Here is a 9,014-nt window from a genome sequence, read left to right as displayed (position 1 = left end):
AAGATTTGTTATGTTTGCTCGTACATTGATGATACGGCGTGACCTTTCTTACGGGTATCTTGTCAAACTTTAGTTTCTTGCTGCTTGGTGCTGCAAAATCTTAGGCCTGGAAGTGTTTAAACTACTCAACTCACACATTTTGAACCAAGAATATGAATGACCGGAATAGTAGTATTGTGAGTTCAGATGTCTCTAAGCATCGAAGACCTTATGAATACATTTATTTTCAAATGGCTTCCAAATCCAGCATTCACTCCAATAACAGCAAGAAAGAAGATGCAGTTTGCTGCCTTTGCCTTGTGAGGTACCCCTGGCTCTTGGCCAATGTCAATTCCATCTTATCACTATAAAATTTTCCTTTTAAGATTGACAATGTTGCCTTGTGAGGTACCCTTGGCTCTTGGCCAATGTCAATTCCATCTTATCAATATAAAATTTTCCTTTTAAGATTGACAATGTTGCCTTGTGAGGTACCCTTGGCTCTTGGCCAATGTCAATTCCATCTTATCACTATAAAATTTTCCTTTTAAGATTGACAATGTAGGATTTGTCGTGACATTACTTAGGTACAAATGACGTTGCATTGGAGACCAAGTGACACCAATTCATAGAGTGTAGTACAAAACAAATAATTTTACATCAGCCAAAAAAACTTGTCCAATGACCGGTACTAAAGTGTAGTACAAGTATAAACAACTACATAAATAAAATCAATGCATTGTTCTGTTTCAGTAATCGTCTGTTCAACTATACCTTCCCATGACAGAACTGCTCGTGAATTATGGTTAAGGCTCCACTGACGAAGACCTTCCCGTTTACCTTCCCTTTGTGTCTCTGATGGTAAATTTTGCATTAGTTTATGGCATTTCCCAGCTGCTTGTGTAATCTCCCTCTTTTGGTGCAAAGATATCTGTTATAGATACCATAGCACATCCTGGTAAAATAATTGTAAGATATATAGCCTTGATTGTTATTTGCATATCAGTCGCAAGTGCATCGCCTTCCTGAATTTGGCTGTCAGTTTTACATGCTTGTATCCATAGACTCAATATCCTTCGAAGATGAATATCCTATTCCTGCAATATCACAGGGCGTTAAACAACTCTTCCATTTAATGTGAAATTGAATAAACTATGTTTAGGTCAAAGTTGATCCAATGAGATCAATCTCAAAACCTATTTCCGGTATCACATTTTAAAAGTAATAAAAAATGTTAGAACCTAATAAAACAAAATCGGAAAACTTAACTGCATAGAAGCTACCACCATCCACAGTTCTGTCGGATAGAAACTTGGATTCGATCTCCATATAAGAAGAGTATCTCCTCCACGACAGAGTTCGTCATTAAGATTTTGTCATGGATCCCCTTTAGAAGGTTGGGATGAACTTTAATTCAGTCATCTCCATCAACTAAGTAATTTCATCCATCACCATTCATTCCAATTTCCGCCGAAAATCGCCAATAACAATTGCGAGTGAACTACTAGGATTGAATGAAGAAGTTATCAAGAAGACATGTAGTTTGTCTTTCAAAACCAATTCAGAAGAAAATCAAGCATCCCTGCCCTGACACAGGAAGTTCTATTGAATCTCTTAGTAAACGCTGAAACACTTCTAGCTCTTGATGACTTTATGATTCACTGCTCCGGTCCAGTTACAATGAGGTGAATCCAACTTCCAATCCAAATACACATAGAAAAATGACTCGACAAAACTGTGGCGGTCGTCTCCTTCCTAGTTGACTTAAATTTCTGAGGCGAGTTTGGGTTTCCCTTTTAGACATCAGTTTGCAAACTATATTCGTCACTGCCGTGTAGGTTTCCTTCTTCTAAGAAATTGAAGCCGAGTTATGCAGCCTTCAAAGGCAATGTAAATTGAGACACAATTGTAAATCAAACTTGACTTCGAAAATGGAGATCTCGCGATCTGTTGGAGAGCCGCGATTGACCCTCTAGAAGTGAATCGAAGCTCCTCATAAAAATATTTAGTTAGGTATGTATCATCGGCAGCCTTGAGATAACAAGAGTCTCCTTGATAAAGTTTCCGTCATTGTTACTTGCATTCCTTGAAACTTTGGGTTCACGTGATACTCCAAATTGTCACCGGATGGGGATTTTGTAAAGGTTGTATTTTGGGTATACTTGTGAAATTGAGAATTAATCTGCTAAGAATAACCATTGTTTAGGTTTGACTGTGAGCTTCGGGAAAGATTTACCGGGGTCCTACTTAGATGTAAAATGTTATTGCTAAAATATTAAAAGATAGAATTTTTTGTTATCAGTGAGGGTGAGTCTTAAACGAATGGTTGGTGTGTTGGTAATGGATAAGGGGGTGAGATGATCGACTCTGTTGTTGGGATCTCGTAGTGCTCTTATGTTGTCATAATAATTGTGGTATCATCACCTGGTTGTCAAATCTGTGGTAAGTTTTTCATTATATAAATTAGGGTCTTGTTAACTTGTCTCCTTGGGGCACAAGTTAAGGTTACTACTATTAAAAAGTTTGTGTGGAATAAAACAAATTTTTAAATTTTAAGAAATCAAATGCACGTGCTTCAAGAGAATATTTTTATAAATGTATCATTAACTTGTGCCCTTGGGGCACATGCTAGCATTAGCCTACAAATTATTATGACAATTTGTGGCTAAATTTATGTTGTGATAGGTTGATTACGCTTAGATAAAACTAAGTAGGTAACTTTTTCTCATTACTTTTTATTAACAGATAACTAAACAACCTTTTAAAGGTGTTTTTAAAACAAAAAATGTTTTTAGTGTTTTCTGTTAAATGCATCTTTTTCCCGGGGAAGGGAGTTGTTGATGATTCTAGAAAAGAAAATTTTTGCTAAAAACATTTTGACATCTTTGATTTGGGAGAAATCCTTTTATCCCTTTGGGTTGATAGTTAAACAATTCGTTGTTTGCCTAGATGACTTTTAATAGGTTGTTGTTTCAGTTAATATTATGTTATGAGTCCAAGTTATCTATTTATATTTATCTTTGTGTATCAACCAATCACAACATTCTTAGCCTGTTTCTTTTATGGATTCTGATGATGATGATAATCATCAAAACAATTTGATCAAAAATGAAGAACTTGTAGAATATCCAAAAAATATGGATAAACTCAACAGATGAGTTATACCCTCCGTTCCTCCTAATCAAATTTATAGATTTGGTAAGATAGATATTTTTGCTCGTTTTGCTGTTAAAACTCTAGAGCAAACAATTCAAATTTCTAAAGAAAAACAAACAATCAAACTGTTAACTAAAAAAGATTTGAAACCTTTTAAAAATTATAATTTTATCCATATTGGATTGGTTCAAATTGCTTTAAAACCGTTAACATTATTAGGTTTAAATTCTAGCATAATGGCTTATGTTAGAGATGGTAGATGTAAGGATTTCAAACAAACTTTAGCCGTTATGGTAGAGACAAGTCTGTGTCATGGACCAGTTTACTTTGATGTCTCACCAAATTTAACTCTATCTTTATCTGATAAGAATTTATTAGATGCTATTCATTTAACCGTTCATACTAATGGTTACAATTTCAAACCTGGAAGTGAAATCATAGCAATATGCTATAGAATCTACTATAAGGTTCTTACTACGCTTAATCCCAAAGCAAAACAATTAGCGTTCCCTGGAACTACTACTTTGGTTCAAACCAATTTGTTAACTTCCAATGTTGCAACCAATAGATTGATAAAATGGGATGGAATAAACTTCCCAGAGACATGCTCTCTTCCCCAAGAAATAGATCCTGAACCTATCCTTAATAGGGATATAAATCAAATAATTCAAACTACTGAAGGAGATCTAGAAATAAACTTCACTCCTAAAAGAATAATTAGGATACCCAGATCTCTATCTGCTAGACACTCAGTTAGTGAATTTTTCACAGCTTCTAGCCAATCACCTAGACCTTCTACTTCTCAAACAAGAGAAGAAATAGAGGTCGTTGAGAATATAAGACTTAGCGAAAATAGAATTCCCCAAGGAATTTATCAAAAACCTAATACTCCAAGAGTAGAATCACCTACTCCTTCAGACATGGATTTCCAGTTATAATGTTAGATTACTCCCCTGGTAGCAAAATGAGACAACTCATCAATGATGAGTTTCAACATGAGAGATATACTCAATTCAAAGAATGGTTTTTTAAAAAAAATTCAAAACCCGAATTAGCTCAATTTAAAGATGAGTATTACACTCAAATGAACCTTGCGCAGGATTTCATTCCTTTTGTGAAATGGTTTGTTAACTATTTCATAAGTAAAAAACAAGAAGAAATCCTTGTTTTACAAAGACCTTGGGAAAATATTAGAGGAGAAAAAATGGAAGCTCCTTTTCCCCCTGAACAAACGATAAGTTTGAGTCAAAATACTGAAGCTACCCCTTACCTTAACCTTCAGTTACAAAGAGTTGAACAAAATCAAGTTACTCTTAAGGAATTAAATTTTGTCATCAGGTCTCAAAATTATACCAATGCTTATCTTGTTTGCTTAGGAGAACAATTTATCTCTATGGAAAAAGATCTATTATCCATAAAAATTCTTTTAGAAAAACAAATAGCACGTCAAGATATCATTATTGACTTCATAAATAAACCTAAGGACCAGATGTCCACATCCACCATTTCGGATGTTCCTATAGTTCAACCTCCTGTTTCCATAGAGGGATTTAAAATGGAAACCTATGGTCAAGAATTTGTTCGTATTTTAGAACAAAAGTTAAAAGGTCTTAAGATCACAGTTATGTCCCATGAAGATTATTCTGAGGATAATAACGAAAACCATATTGATAAATTATCTGATATGTTTGCTAATTTAGACATTAGTAACCTTGACATTAATAATACTAATAATATAAACCCTGTTTATGCTCCTAGGCCTATAGAAAAGTATTATTACAAGCGCCCCTCACCGCAAGATTTGCTCTTTGAGGAATCTGAACCATTCCAGAATTCTTATTCAGGAAAAGCCATTTATGAATGGAATGTTGACAGTCTTAATGACAAACAGATTATAGATACAATCCATAGGATGATCATGTATTCTACTGTTTGCAAGCAACATGGAAATTCAGATAGTTCTATAGCATCCTTTATAACCACAGGATTTGTTGGCCAACTTAGAGGCTGGTGGGATCATTATCTCAGCGAATCTCAGAAATTAGAAATTCTTAATCATAAGAAAATCATTAAGGTCGAGCCAGAAACCAGTAGAAGCACTACTTTGGCTACAACTACCACGGGAGAAGAAGATGCAGTGTATACTCTGTGTCTCTCCATCTTACATCATTTTGTAGGAACCAATGTCCATATTGGAGAAAAAATCCAGACACTTCTCCAAAACCTTAGGTGCCCTTCTCTTACCCACTTTAGATGGTATAAGGATACTTTTCTTTCAAGAGTTTATCAATTAAACAATCCCAATTATTTGCATTGGAAAGCAAAATTTATTGATGAATTACCCCATTTCTTTTCTGAAAAGGTTAGACAATCTTTAAGACAGAAAAATGATGGGATAAATATAAATTATTCTGACCTTACTTATGGTCATATAATTAGCACTTGTGTTAATGAAGGATTAACTTTATGTAATGACATAAAGCTTAGAAATCAACTTAAAAAGCAAAAGCTTTCGGAGAAACACCAACTTGGCGAATTTTGCGAACAATTTGCTTTTGATCTTGGAAAATCTCCAAATAATAATAATAATAATAATAAGAAAAAAGGAAAAAATTTCCGCAATAAACCTTATAAGGATAAGTCAAAAAATTCTTATAAAAATTCTTATAAGAATAAGAAAAGGGGTCACTACAATAAAGGTAGACCTAAAGAAAAATCTTTTGACCCTAAAGGTAAAAGAAAGGCCAAAAAACTTGACATAATGTGTCATAAATGTGGCAAACATGGTCAATATGCCAACCAATGTTGGACTAAAAAAGCTCTTAATGAGATAGAAGATGAACAATTGCGTTCTCAATTAGAAAAAGTTCTACTTCTCAATTCTGATTCTGAAAATTATTCTTCAGAAGAGGATATTAATATGATTTATGAATCCTCTACTGAATACTCTTCTGAATATTCTGACAGTAATGATTGTCAATGTAATCAATTAGATTACTGAAAATCAATTGTTGATATGAATGGGTTAAATGTTTTAACCTCAGAACAAGACGAAGCTATAAAAGCTATAGAATCTATTTCTAATAAAGAAATAAAAAGAAAAATGCTTGAGGTCTTAATACAAGAAAACTCTAAAAAAGATTTTTCTGTTATTACAGAAGCACCTTACCAATTAAGTGAGGTTTTGTCTAGATTTCGACAGTCTAATGTCCGTGAAACTCCTGTTTGTATTATGGATTTAAATAGAGAAATAAACCTCTTAAAGAATGAGATATCTCAGATTAAAAGAGAAAACTATGGTTTATCTCAAAGACTCACTTTGTTAGAATCTAGTAATTCCAAGGTTGAAGAGATATCTTCAACTAGTAATCCTTCACCTAGTGATGAATTCCTTTCTCTCATTGATAGAGTGACCTCTCAAAAATGGTTTGTTAGAATAACTTTAGTTATTAATAGAAATTTCATATTAGAAAATGAAGTTGCCCTTATTGATAGTGGCGCTGATTTAAATTGCTTTCAAGAAGGAATTATTCCCACTAAATACTTTGATAAAACCACACAATCTCTTACCCAAGCTGGAGGAGATAAACTCACGGTAAATTATAAGTTGTCTAATGCTTATATTTGTAACAAAGATATTTGTTTACCTACTCATTTTATTCTTGTAAAAAATTTAACTCATAGAATCATATTAGGAACTCCTTTTCTACATAAAATTATGCCTCTAATTAATGTTGATCAAAAGGGAATTACCTCCATTATCAATAACAGAAGAATTACTTTTGAATTTATTACTGATCCTCATACTAGGATGATTAATGAAGTTAAAGATATTCTTCTTAAAAAAGAAAAACAAATTTGTTTTCTTAAAGAAGAAGTAGATTTATTAAATATTACTTCTCAACTTAAGAAACCTGAAGTTCAAAATCAAATTAAATTAATTGATCAACAGTTTAGAGATGAAATCTGCAATGATTTACCTAATGCCTTTTGGGATAGAAAGAAACATATTATTTCTTTACCTTATCTTGATGACTTTAATGAAAGTCAGATTCCCACCAAAGCTAGGTCTGCTCAAATGAATCATGAGTATTTGGATTTATGCAAAAAGGAGATAGAATCTCTTTTAGAGAAAAAATTAATAAGAAAATTCAAATCTCCTTGGAGCTGCACAACTTTTTATGTTAATAATGCTGCCGAAAGGGAACGAGGGGTCCCTAGACTTGTTATAAACTACAAACCTCTTAATAAAGTGTTAAAATGGATTAGATATCATATTCCTAATAAAAAAGACCTTTTAGATAGATTAAACAATGCTTTAATCTTCTCTAAATTTGATATGAAATCTGGTTATTGGCAAATTCAGATTAATGAATCTGATAAGTATAAAACAGCCTTTACTATTCCTTTTGGACATTATGAATGGAATGTCCTTCCTTTTGGTCTTAAAAATGCCCCTTCTGAATTTCAAAATATTATGAATGATATTTTTAATCCTTATACTGAATTTATAATTGTTTATATTGATGATGTCTTAGTTTTTTCTAAAAGTATAGATCAACATGTTAAACATTTAAAAATATTCAAAGGATTAGTTAAACATAACGGATTAGTTATATCTGCTCCTAAGATGAAACTTTTTCAAACAAAAGTTAGATTTTTAGGTCATGAAATTGTCCAAGGAACTATAATTCCTATACAAAGAAGTATTGAATTTGCTTCTAAATTCCCCAATATTATTACTGATAAAAAACAATTACAAAGGTTTCTTGGTAGTCTCAATTATATAGCAGATTATTATGAAAATCTTGCAAAAGATACTGCCATATTACATGCTAGGCTTAAAAAGAATCCTGGCCCTTGGACTGATAAACATTCTCAGGCAGTCCAAAGAATTAAAAACAAAGTTAAATGTTTGCCTTGTTTATCCCTTGCTAATCCTAAATATTTCAAAATTGTTGAAACAGATGCTTCCGACTTAGGCTATGGAGGAATCCTTAAACAAATTATACCTGATACATCAAAAGAAGTTTTAGTTAGATTTACCTCTGGAAAATGGAATACTGCCCAATCAAAATATTCTACTATAAAAAAAGAAACGCTCTCTATTATAAAATGCATTTCAAAATTTCAAGTTGATCTTCTTAATAAGAAATTTTTATTAAAAATTGATTGTAGCTCAGCTAAATCAATTATTGAAAAAGATGTTAAAAATCTTGTTGCTAAGCAAATTTTTGCTAGCTGGCAATCTCAATTATCTATGTTTGAATTTGACATTCAACACATTAAAGGTGAAAATAACTCACTTGCTGATTATTTAACTCGTGAATTTTTGCAGGGAAAAAATGATGACCCCGTATAGGGGAAGAGGCCGCGGTTATGGCTGTGGTGGAAGGGGGAGTAACAATATGTTACCCCAGCCAGAATCAAACATTCCTCTAATAGGGGATTGGACTACAGTTTATAAAGGTAGAAAAATGCAACAATTACCTGCATCTTCATCTAAAAGGGAAGATATTCCTTCCTCCTCCTCTAATAAAAGTACATCTTACAAAGAAATTGCGGTTAATAACCCACCTCAAGAGCAATTGGATTATTTTGAAAATCCAGTAACTGAAAAAATCATGTATATTGATGAAGAAGATATCAAAATCAATCCAAATGATGGATGGTCTATCAAAACTAGATACCTCGAATCAAGAGGATATCCAGGCCTACATGGGAAATCTAGGCCTTATCTAGAAATTCTTCTAGCCATTACCGAATCGGTAGCATTTACTCACCATTATCAGAATAATAATCCTGAAAGTTTTATAAACTTCAGTAAATGTCACATTAATAAAATCCTGTTACCAAGAGAATGGGGTCTTAACCCAAAT

The 9,014-nt window shown here is 32.8% G+C and overlaps 1 long non-coding RNA gene across 1 annotated transcript; it reads right to left on the bottom strand.

Annotated features, from left to right (window-relative positions):
* Window positions 1–567: 567 nt before the first annotated feature.
* LOC127085040 (uncharacterized) lies at window positions 568–2,387 on the bottom strand. The gene is made up of 2 exons (XR_007788900.1): window positions 1,249–2,387; window positions 568–1,076 (listed from the first exon to the last, which is right to left on the bottom strand). It is a non-coding gene; the product is annotated as an uncharacterized LOC127085040 (long non-coding RNA).
* Between the last annotated feature and the right edge of the window lie 6,627 nt (window positions 2,388–9,014).

Source organism: Lathyrus oleraceus, chromosome 5, assembly GCF_024323335.1.
Source record: "Lathyrus oleraceus cultivar Zhongwan6 chromosome 5, CAAS_Psat_ZW6_1.0, whole genome shotgun sequence".
In the NCBI taxonomy this organism is placed as follows: Eukaryota; Viridiplantae; Streptophyta; class Magnoliopsida; order Fabales; family Fabaceae; genus Lathyrus; species Lathyrus oleraceus.
Note: the sequence above shows the minus strand (reverse complement) of the source record. Positions and strands in the feature narration are given on the sequence as shown.